The sequence below is a fragment of the Ixodes scapularis genome, unplaced genomic scaffold (assembly GCF_016920785.2).
Source record: "Ixodes scapularis isolate PalLabHiFi unplaced genomic scaffold, ASM1692078v2 PGA_scaffold2__306_contigs__length_199485367, whole genome shotgun sequence".
Lineage (NCBI taxonomy): Eukaryota > Metazoa > Arthropoda > Arachnida > Ixodida > Ixodidae > Ixodes > Ixodes scapularis.
The window spans coordinates 122,756,325-122,768,073 of NW_024609857.1; the positions used below are offsets into that span (position 1 = coordinate 122,756,325).

Below are 11,749 nucleotides of genomic sequence, written 5' to 3' on the forward strand. Positions count from 1 at the left end.
TGTTTGAACGTTGATTATGTTCTGTTCCTTCGCGTGGTGCGGCGTTTCCCCGTGTCCCGCCAACGACGAATGCCAGGCGGCCTGCAGCAACGGTGAGAGGGTAACGTTTGCTATGCTTTTTCTAAGGTTGTAACACGATTCCCCCGATGTCATTTCTCGAGTGTCAATTTCATACTTAGCGTGCAACGCTGTCAAAGCCACTGGCGCGAGCGTGGGGCTTGATCTCGTTGATCATTTGCACGCGTTTCGCACAAACAAAACCATAGAGGAAGCCACGCGCACGCGCCAGTAGCTTTGACAGCGTTGCACGCTAAGTATGAACTTTTTCTTGTTTCCCGACGTCAGGACGGCAACAGCAGACCGCATCCGCCGTAAATACTTGGACAAACATTTAACGCAACGTGTAACGTTGCTGCAGTTGTGCCACCCAGAGATTGCGTTTGTAGTGTTCCTGCCAAGAGCACGTGTGTGCGCGCGTTTTTCTGCGAACGGTGCTTTGACCAGCTTCACCGGATGACGTCGACGCTCGGTATCAATGTGTTTGCCTTTGTCTTGCAAGTAGCGTCAAATGTGCCACTGCACGAGACCCGTGTGTCGAGAGTTGGTCGTGGTGTCGAGCGGCTTTTGGAAGCAAATGGCGGCAAAGCGTCCGCTCGTGGCGCGTGTCGCGCGCGTTTCCACACCAATGGTTGGCGGTGCTTGTAAAAAAAACGCCTTTATCAACGGGCTTTATTGGAAAAAAGAAACAACCTCCGCAACCCGAGCGGCTAACTTTAGACGTAAATTCATAGGGACAGTAAAAATAGTAACACAGTGCTCGGCTGCAGTAGCGTTTGGCTGGGGCTCGTGTTCTCCAGTCGCCCGAGAGGGGGGCTCTTTTGTAGTAACTCCAGCCTGTGTGAACAATGCAGCATGCACCATACATATGACTAGCATTTGTTCAGCACAAAGGCCGAAGTGGGTCAAGCTTGTGTCCTCTGACGACCGCTTTCTGGAGGGATGCGACTGTTCACGTCCCCCCAACGTCACACTATTTATTTTTAACACTTTTTATATCACGTAAACAATCATGTCCACGGGCCCTGTGTTGGGTAAACACCGAGCTTTGGGGATAACAAACTGGAAGGAGTGCCCCCTATAGTTCGATCTCCTCGCCAGTAACGAAGGAGTTGGTTCTCTTCGCCTCCAGAATGACCTGTGACAGCGCACTTCAGGCACGTTTCAGCAAAAGCCAACGCCACCGGCGAGCACCCCAGAATAGACTGTTTTGGAAATATGCAGTGCCTTGGATCACCTTCCTGACGCAGTACGGCAATCCGATGCATGGCGTGCGAAGCCGACATATGCCCACGAATAGAAGGAAGGCTCCACATTGGTTTAGCTCGCAATTTTAGGACGCAAAGAAAGCAGAATTATGTCAAAAGTGGGTATGTGCCGGCTTTGTGATGCCTTCGCTCTGCTTTCTTTGTGTCCCGAACTCGCGGCTGTAAGGGAAAGGGAATTATGCCTCTTGCAGGACACAGAGCTTACGAGCCGGCCTGAGCACACGTCCGAACAGATATACCCTTGGCGAAACCCCGTCTAGCAACCTTGGTGGCCACCATTTGTTTGGCAGGAAGCACGCGATTGGATCTGAATCGTTCCTGAATGCTGGCATGGTTCTCTTTCTTGACACGAACAGAGCTGAGTTTACGCTGAATGCCGGCGGAGTACTCGTGTCTAACAGACGCTCTGAGTATTCGCTCAAACGATGGTGGACTCTGATAATTGACACAGCAGCTGCTAGATGGCGGGCACTTTTTAGAAGGGTCTATGTCCCGCACTATGCGGTTCACAAAGAGCTAGGCCTGCGCCACGTGGCCAACACTCGTCGCACCTTTCGGTGTCACTTATCGAAACGCCATGCTTTTGCTAGCTGTTGCACTTGCCCAAATCTTACGCCGACGTCCAGGGGGGAGAGAGGGCATCCCCTGGTGCGCCGTCTTTTATCCGACGGGCCGGGAGCTTTTTTCCTAGCCCCGCGGGGTGCGTATATACTCCGTCTCACTAAAACCGTGCAGTAGGGCCAAAGCTACAGAGGAGAGAGCGTATGTTAACCTGTTCAAGAGGAGGGGAAGGAGGAGCGGGAGAGAAGGGCTGGGATTCCCTCGTTCCTCCTTTCCCTCTTGAACAGGTTTAGGTACACTCTCTCTCCCGTAGCTTTGGCTGTACCGCACGGTTTTAGTGAGACTGCATATAGGAGCCATCTCGTGGCAGGAGTGCCCCACGGAGATGCTACCATAGGACCGGGTCCGAGGCGGGCTAGCCAGCCACCTTACAGGCGCCAATCGAAAAAGACTGGTGCCCCCGAAAAATCGCTGAAAATCGCTGCTAGGATGTGCTCCGTACTGCATGCACATTGTAGCCGAGCAAATGAGCCCGTTCGTGGGTCAAGGCATTTTGGGATTTGTGCGCTCGATGTCGCATCGCCCGTTACAAGTTTTGTGCCTTTACTTCCAGCTTCGCCGCAGATGTGTCGGACTCCTTCTAGATCTTCGTGCTTCTCATTTCTGCGACGACTCCAAGGATGAGCGGTGTGTCAGTAGTGAGTACGATGCTGCAATTTTTTTTCATTAGTGGCAATTCTAGCTAAGGGTGGCACACCACACGTACGCTGTGGTGGGTCCATGCTGAGCAGTGGACGGATGAAGCAGAATATTAAAAAGGAACTTTAACCCGGAACATAAAATTGATGCTGGTGCTGCTCAATCACTGCGCATCTGACATTTTTGGGAGGGGTTGTTCGGATGCCCTGGGACGGTTGTCTCGGGGTAGCTGTCTTGGTTCTTGCTTGGTGGGATGCCACCTCTTGTTTTGCTGGGACGAGTTATCTCGACATTAAGGGAACTCTCTCTTCTATTGCACAGTTATCCAGGCTCTTTCAGTGTTTTGGAAGTATTCTAAGGTTTGTGGTCGGTTTGACTGTCTTACGGCGACCTGACTGACTGTGTGATGCTCAGGCACCGAGAGTATGATAACATTGTCTATTTAATACATACTCAAGGAAAGCAAGGTGTTAAAGGTTGCGGAAAAACAATATACTTGGTAGAGCAACTCACGGTACTTGGTGCAACTACAAGCTCTGTTTATCCCTTGCTGTGGTTTGCCCAGACTGCATCCAATGATGTTATTGCCCTGCTAGAGTGTGCAAAAGTGCGTACCCTGCTGTATCCTGCTACATTTGAGGGATTGGTCAGAGATAATAAAAAAAGAAATTCGGAATAGGAATACAACTGAGATGCACATGTTTTAAGCCCAAAATACAGGTACCAAGATACATTTGTTCTTCATGTAACGTGACATCCCCGAGCTACTTGTACAAAAGCGGCGATAAAGTATCCCACAATACAGATACAAATACACGCAGAAATAAATTTTTTCCCAGTGGCAGGTGTGGAGGGAGAAGTTTGTTGCAAATGTAAATGGAAGTGCTTATGTTTCGGTGTCTGTTTTCAATATATCTTGCTTTCGTTTTAGGTTCTCGCCCTGTAGAGGCGGTTGTTGTTGTTGAAAACTTTGTTTCATTACAGATGGCATAGAAGGGGTGGAGGGATATGGAAGTAAACTGTTAGATAATATAAGTGGGTGCCCTTAGTCCAATGCTCCAATTGCAGTGTTGACTGTGACAGCTCTTCCTACATGCATGTGTTGCTTTTCGGCATCCTCGCTTTGCAGTCCTGCTTCCCACTTCTCCGTTGAAGGTCCTTCAATTGGTGTAAGGCCGGGTATCTGCCTGTATACCCATACTATACTCCGCAACATCTTTTCTTGGCAATGCAGTGGAAGGTACAGGCATGCGTTCCCTCTCCCATTTTGAACGCTGAATAAAGCCGTGCGCGGGCTTTCCTCCTCTCCCTGGAAATGCCTAGAAAAGTTGTCGCGGAGTATAGGTGGTGCATATCGGCCCATGGTGCGTTGCAAAAAAGACATCTCGGTGCGCAATTGCGTTCTACTGGTGTGATCATCGTGTCCGTTTGTAGTCTTCTCCAAAGATGTTTTTCTTTTTTGTTTAAGCCCTTGTGTGGTGGTAAAAATTCCCACCTCGCTTTACGTTGAGTCAGTAAGTATGTGTTATAAGGCATGTCTGGTGGTGGACCCTCACTCAGGGCATGGGGATGAGTCCTGGGCAAGAGCTGTTATGGCTGCAGCATTAGCTGCCCTGTTTTCTGTGTGCCCCATGTATCTGTCACAGGTTCGGTGAAAAAAGATATCCTATGCAAACAAATTTATAATTTTGATAGGACCGCTGACCGGACGATAGGTCCCTGCCCTGGTGGACGGACTTACTGTGAGGGTTGAGGAACGAGACGGAGACGTTGCGTTAAAATAAATGAACGATTTACTGGACTCACGTTCAAAACTGCAACACCAAACGCAAACAAAATAACAAACACAAGCCAACTCCTGCCTTTCTCACGCGCGGCGCTTTTACACATAATGAAATTCAAGAAGAAAAAAAAACTCGCACAGCCTTCTTTAGCGCACAGGGGCTACCTACATATAAAAGAAATGACCGACACAGCAACGGTTTACAGGCGTTGTCCACACTGAACACTAAACAAGAACAAACAAAAAAAGAAAAAGGTATAACAATAATCACACTCAATGTTATACAATTCTACGAAAGTGAGTGAAGCGAACCTGGGTCCGGAGAATGGTGTGGGTGACGCGGGCCTGTGCGACGCTGGTCGAAACTGGGAAGTCTGTACGCGCTTGGATGCTCCGTGAGATGCTCCTCGGCACCACACTTATCCACGAGCACGCACACTTGGGGGCCTGCAGAGCCGCCGCGAGGTCTTCCCGCATTCCGCCTTCTGCCGCACCCGCTGTCGCTCCCAACTTTCACGTCGTGTCCACCCCTTGGTCCAGCCTCCGCATACACTGACTTGACTTGGCTCGAAACCAAGCCGAGGTCCTCACTTTCCGGGAACATTTCTTGTTAAAATAACGACAACAACAACAACAAAAAAAAAGGAAGAAACCGCCTGAGTTGGGGACAGAACATTCTGCCGCACCCTCCTCGAAAGGGGACCTCTCCCACGGTTTTCAATTAGCGGGGGCCGCGAAACAGTACAAGCCGATGGCCCCAGCTCTCCCGCTCCACCCGCGGGGCAAGGCCCAGGGCGTGTGACGACTGGATGCGCTCTTTCGCGAAAACTCCAACAAAAGGTAAAAATAGTCGAATTCTGTGACATTATCCAGGGGCCCAAATGACATGTATCCCCATGATTTGGCTTTTCTTGGACGGCCAGCATGTATCCCCATGCTGGCCATCCTAAGATACCCTGGACATAATTCTTGTAGGCTTTCTGCAAGTCGATTATCACTGGCTCCGGATCTGCAGTTGACGGCGAGGGCAATGGCCGCTTCTTCTACTTGCTGCACCGATGCCACCCTTATCACTTCTCCGTATGCTTTTGTCACGGCAATCGTGGCCACCCCGTTCGGAGGACCAGAGGTGTCCACGTGTCCCCTCTCTGGTGTCCCGAGACCGAGCGAGTGCTGCAGTCCACACCTTCCGCTGTCCCTCGTTTCGCGTTGGGTGAATGTTTCATGGGATTCATCCTATTGTAAGCTTTTCTCGCATCTGGTATTTTATGTCCTCTGCTCCCTCGGTCTCTTGGGTGCCCCCAGAAACTGCCATCCCAAGCGTATCTAGAAGCTACCTTCTGTTGCCAGTGGTGTCCAGTCTCTTCAACTGCGAGATTATTTGCAAGCAGTGAGAGAGTGCAGGCGAGCTGGTAATTAATCGACATCTTGTAAACCCTGAGTTGGGGAACGATAAAAAAAACGGACGAGCACAACAAAATCTTAAACGCAGCTGCATTTTATTGATATGAGCATACCAATAGATAGACTTTCACACAAAAGGAAAAGAGAAAGGGCAAAAATAACTCAAAAGCAAAAAACAAGACGGGCAACGCGTTCACCCCAGACAGCCTGAGCCACTCCCCGGCTCCAACAACTTTCGGGAAGGGAGCCGACCACCCGAACAACAACAACCCCATGGTCACCACACATGGTGACCTCCAAACCGCTAAAGCCTAATCCCCATTTCCTACTCTAAGCAAACGCTTCCCGGTCCCCCCCCCCTTCTCAAGGTTTACAAAGCTCCCCTCATACAAGCAAAAACCAAGGACGGCTGGCTCACACAATTCCCCCGCTCGCGAATGCACAAAGTCTCCTTATTTGCCTTCTAAACAATTCTTTTTTTGTTACACAGAACGGAAGTTTCATCCCAAGGAGGGGAACAAAAATTACAGGAACTAACATGATTAACCAATTCAGAATTCTGCGCCAAATTCTTTACACACCTTTTATGCTCCGGAAGTCGGTCATTCAAACAACGCCCCGTCTGACCAACATAACACAATCCACAGTCAAAGGGGGTCTTGTAGACCACCTCTGCGACACAGGAGACAGTGTTTTTTCCCGCAACATTCCTCATGTCTGAAGGCAAACGGGGTAAGCTTGTCTAAACGGAAGTCCGTCCTAAAAACCACATTAACGTTAAATTTCACACTCAAGGCTTTTAGGCTGAGAAAAACCATGAAAATAAGGAATCACAGCAAAGGTTCTACCTTGAACCCTCTCAGCGGTCACCGACGCGCGTACAAGCAGTCTACGTGCACTAGAAACGATAAAATCTAAACTATAACCCGCCGACAGTAAATGTTTGATTTGAACGTCGAAAGCGTTATCAACACAATGAAAACAAGATTTCTTCAGTGCACTGCCAATTAATGATCTCACCACCCCCCCTTTAACCAGTTTAGAATGAGCACTCCATCTAGAAAGAGCCTTCTTTACGGTTTCCCTACCATAAGACCAGCAAAGCCCCCTTTTATTAAATAGTTGCAAGTCCAAAAACTGTAACCTCCCATATTTCGCTGATTCAGAGGTGAATTTTAATTCTGGTGCAGCGGTCAAAATAAAATCATGGATCTGAGTAGCAGAAAGCTGATTCGGAGCACAAACCAAGATATCATCAACAAACCTTCGAACCAAAAACCTTTCTCCACCCAAAGAGCCAACAAAATCTGTTATTTCCTTGTCAAGTGTGTTAAGATAAAACTCACTCAACACGGGAGCCACCGCTGAACCGAAGCACCACACCTTTTTGCTGTATATAACTGTCACCATTAAAGTTAAGCACAGTTGCCTTCAGATAGCACGTCAGGAGCTCCAGTACCGCATCTACAGAAATACCCGCTTTGGCCTGAAAAGAGGCTAAATTTTTTTCTAAGAGCTCCCTTACCCTTTCTAGCAACAACACGCTATCTAAAGAATAATACAAATCTTTGATGTCCGGGGACATCAACGTGTACGAGCTGCGATGCAGGGGAGAAATGCCCTCGATTAGTTCTTCCGAGTTCCTAAGGGCAATACTGCCCTCCAGATTGACATGGCCCAAACATCCCTGAAGGAAAACCGCCAGCGACTTTTGCCAAGAACCATTTTCGTTAATTACTGCACGGAAGGGGAAATCTACTTTATGATCTTTTACTAAGAACTTTAATCCAAAAGAAGAGCGTGAAGCGCCCCTCACTCTGTTTTGCGTAGCCGTGATCTCCTCCTCTGCCAAAATTTTACACACATCCCGTTTTAGCAACATTTTCATCATCATTTACAAATAACGCGGAAACAGCCACCAAAGCTTTCTCATTAAAAATACCATGCGAGAGCACTGCAAACAAGCCACTCTTGTCAGTCTGGAGCAGGGTTAAAGAATTATCTTTCAACTCCCTTTTCAAAACCGACACTCTCCTGAAATTTCTTTGCTCAACCGGGAAGGACGAATCTACCAGAACGCTCAGCTTGCTCAAGGATTGATTTACAAAAGTCGTTCTATCCTCTGGGGTAGGAATTTTGGTACTAATAGCATGCACGTTTGAGCACAAATCAAACCGTGACGGTTTCACGTCCAGGCAAAACTTTGGACCTTCATTTAAAATTGCTTGAGAACTCTGAGACATTACAACACTTTCAGGATTGAAAAAACGTTCCACAGAAGCTGATAAAGCTGACCTTTTCTTCGTCGAGTCTTGTTTCTTCAAGACCTCTCTTTTCTTGGCAGCCCACGAGGAACGAAAGCTTGCGAGCCGAAGAGAGTTCCAACCGTCGAACTCCACAGAACTGCGGAACCCCTCACCCTACACACCTTTCCACAACACATCAGCGAGCTCAAAGAGCTCGCGAAGTTGCTGACCTGCCACATTCCGAAAGGCCTTTAGGATCCTCTTCTGGTGCCGCCAAGGGAGATTCCGCTGAGTGAGATAGCCGAAAAGGCTGGGATCCACAAACTTCTCCCTTAGGCAGAGCCCAAAGTAGCTCACATCCGTCTGAAGGTCACTCAGTCGCTGACCGATCTTGCACAGCGTTAAAAAGTTGAGAAGGTGGTGGAAGGTTTGACACAAAAGAAGGAGAAGGGAAGACGAAACCTGCTTCAAGTAGTAGAATTGTAAGCAGTGAGAGAGTGCAGGTGGGCTGGTAATTAATCGACATCTTGTAAACCCCGAGATGGGGAACGATAAAAAAACGGACGAACACAACAAAATCTCAAACGCAGCTGAATTTTATTGATATGAGCATACCAATAAATGGACTTTCACACAAAAGGAAAAGAGAAAGGGCAAAAATAACTCAAAAGCAAAAAACAAGACGGGCAACGCGTTCACCCCAGACAGCCTGAGCCACTCCCCGGCTCCAACAACTTTCGGGAAGGGAGCCGACCACCCTAACAACAACAACCCCACGGTCACCTCACATGGTGACTTCCAAACCGCTAAAGCCTAATCCCCATTTCCTACTCCAAGCAAACGCTTCCCGGTCCCCCCCCCCCCCCCCCCCCCCCCCCCTTCTCAAGGTTTACAAAGCTCCCCTCATACAAGCAAACACTCTTTCATCCGATCACTGATAACCAAGGACGGCTGGCTCACGCAATTCCCCCTCTCGCGAATGCACAAAGTCTCCTTAATTAGCCTTCTAAATAATTCTTTTTCGTTACACAGAACGGAAGTTTCATCCCAAAGAGGGGAACAAAAATTACAAGAACTAACATGATTAACCACTTCAGAATTCTGCGCCAAATTCTTTACACACCTTCTATGCTCTGCAAGTTGGTATCGTTCCCCATCTCAGGGTTTACAAGATGTTGATTATTTGCTCCTCATGTAGCTCCTCCATGAGGTTGTAAACTCCCAGTCTGAGAAGCTTGTCCATGGCTGTTTGTTCCATCAATCCCAAGGCATTCTTTTATGCCTTTTTCAGTATAATGTTGAGCTTTCCCATTTGTGTTTTATTGAGCTTCAAATAGGACGTCCCGTAGGTCAGTCTTGCGGCACAAGTATCTCTAGGATACTATCGCGATACATTTCCGTTGCGATACTGCCTGGCCATGCTACATTTGGCCAAAAGGTGAGGAATTCGGGCAATACTGTGCCAAAACGTAATTGCACTTTATTATTATTGAACACACAAGTGACATGTGCCCTTCTGGCATAGAGAATGTTGACATGAAAGCTCATGCTCACTTGTGCGTGCTCACAACGTCCAGGCCAACACCATGGTTCATCTGCAACACCAAAGTCCAGTGCTTGGGTGTGGCAGATGGTTTCTACGGAAGGGATACTCATAGTGATGGGGGTAGCAGGAGTAGTGTCTCGCTGTTCTGCGCAGTAATGCGTTCCTCTATGCAGGTGAGGCGCTCCATGATTTGGAGGAGAAGATTTTCTACCCTCTCCTGCCACACATCAGCTAGGGGGATGGTTGTGATTGCTGCGGAAGGGGGGGGGGGGGGCGTAATGGGTTGGTGGGTGGGGGCAAGGTCTGAGACCTGGTGAGCTGCATCGCCCAGCTCACCTGCTGCGTGTCAGTGTAGTGCTACTTCTGGGCGTTCAGATTAGGAGCCTGGCCACTGGTGGCTTCTTGTTTGGCAGGTGCTCCGGCTGATGTATGTTGGGGCCCGGGCAGGCTTCCCCGAGGCTGCTGGCCAGGACTGGAATTTGGGCGATAGGCTGGGCAGGACTGGGAGCGCATCTGGTTCCGTTGTCGCTTGGTGTTACTGCAGTTACGGCCTGTGTTGCTGTGTCCTCCGTGCTGCGCCCTCCTAGTTGCGCGGCTGACGCGTTGGGTTGCCCGGGGTTTGGCAAACCGCTGCGGGCAGCTTGTGTCATTGGTGAGATGGTCGCTGTGGCACTGGGTGCACTTCGGTGTGCACACATGGTCGGCCGGGAAGTTGGGTACTGCACACTTGAAGCATATTTTTATGTGCGGCGTGGGGCAGACGTCGGCCCGATGCCGCGCCACCAGACATTTAGTGCAAACCTGTCCGATGGGCCGGTAGGGAGGCAGCGCTGGAGCATGCTCTGGTACTGGACGTACGGGGGGTCTTGCGTCCCTCAAAAGTGACAAGGGCCGTGCCAGTGTTGCCTAGCACACTTCCAAATTTTCTCCACTAGACCTGAGCTCGAGTTTTCCGGGGTGAGTGTCTAGCGTCAGCATATGTCCACGTGCTCACATCGATCACATGAATAGGTAGCGCTACTTTTTGTGATCAGTTAGAGTAGCTATGTGCTTCGTTTAGTTGGTCTATGAACAGTAGCAGGTTGAATACGAGCGAGAACAGCGAGAGACACATTCAGTAGAAAAGTGTCCGTTTGATGTCGAACTCACGACAATTACCTCACCGTGATACAAACCCTACAAACTAGTTTTACATCAAAGGCAAACCGAAGACGCCATCGGTACTGTTAATAGGTTAATGAGGCATCTGGAAAATGACTGCCATATGATTGTTCAATAAATATATAAATATCTAGTGCCCAGGTCCCTATACCTTAAATAGTCTCTCAACATTCCAACTAAAGATTTTTTTCGGAGGCTAACTTTTAAAGAGATTGTATAAAAGGTTTTGACATAAAAGCTCAAAATTGTCTTTTCCAATAGTGGGAAACTCTGCTCCAAAACGCGTTGTTCCGTGCTACAGGAGCTGGTCCAATTTGTCAGTTCCACCACTGCTTACCTATGTCCATGCAAACATGACATAGCTCTGTGATAGTAGGAAGGCTTCCCAGATTCGCCTATGCACGCAGGCTGGCAGCTTCTGGCAATTTCTTTGACCCGGGAAGCCCCACACCCACCACATAAAGAGCCGGTATGCCGTGTGCCGGAGTATTCTGAAAAAAGATAACAATTGCGTATCCACTCCTTTAAGATTTCTTGTTCAACTTGCTCATCCACGAGTATCATTTATTGTCCCTGATGCTCTTTTGTTGCCTGCCACATCGCGCACACACGACGCCACTAGCGTGTATGCAGGATCGCCGGTGCGTGGGTTCGCTCAGTGCAAGCGACTTTCAAAGCAACATACTCGCTCTTGTAGTTTCTGCTTCGCTCGCACTTCATGTGAAATAAAAGAAAGATGTGCTCAAGCGTAGACCCCCTTCGCACAGTGAAGGTTACAAGCGTGTACTCTTAGATTTGAAACGGGGCCTCATGTGGCTCGGGGTCCCATCCAAAAGTCGAGTGTGCGCTCGTAAATTACGCAGGCAAATCTGCACAAGTTGACAGAAAAGGCTGCCCATACCTGTTGCCGTCGCTGTGCTCCAGGTACATTGGTGTGTAATACCGCATGTGGCGGGCGTAAACCTCTAACAAATCCCTACGGAGCCACAATAGCGGAAACAACTCGTGCCGTGTGACACAGCTG

The 11,749-nt window shown here is 48.9% G+C and overlaps 1 long non-coding RNA gene across 2 annotated transcripts; it reads left to right on the plus strand.

Moving 5' to 3' along the window:
• On the plus strand, positions 1-11,476 carry LOC115315147. Of its 2 annotated transcripts, none has more exons than XR_005717404.3 (3): positions 1-100; positions 2,500-2,584; positions 9,978-11,476. It is a non-coding gene; the product is annotated as an uncharacterized LOC115315147 (long non-coding RNA). The 2 variants fall into 2 exon arrangements; XR_005717405.3 differs by having other exon boundaries at positions 1-92.
• The last annotated feature ends 273 nt before the right edge of the window (positions 11,477-11,749 follow it).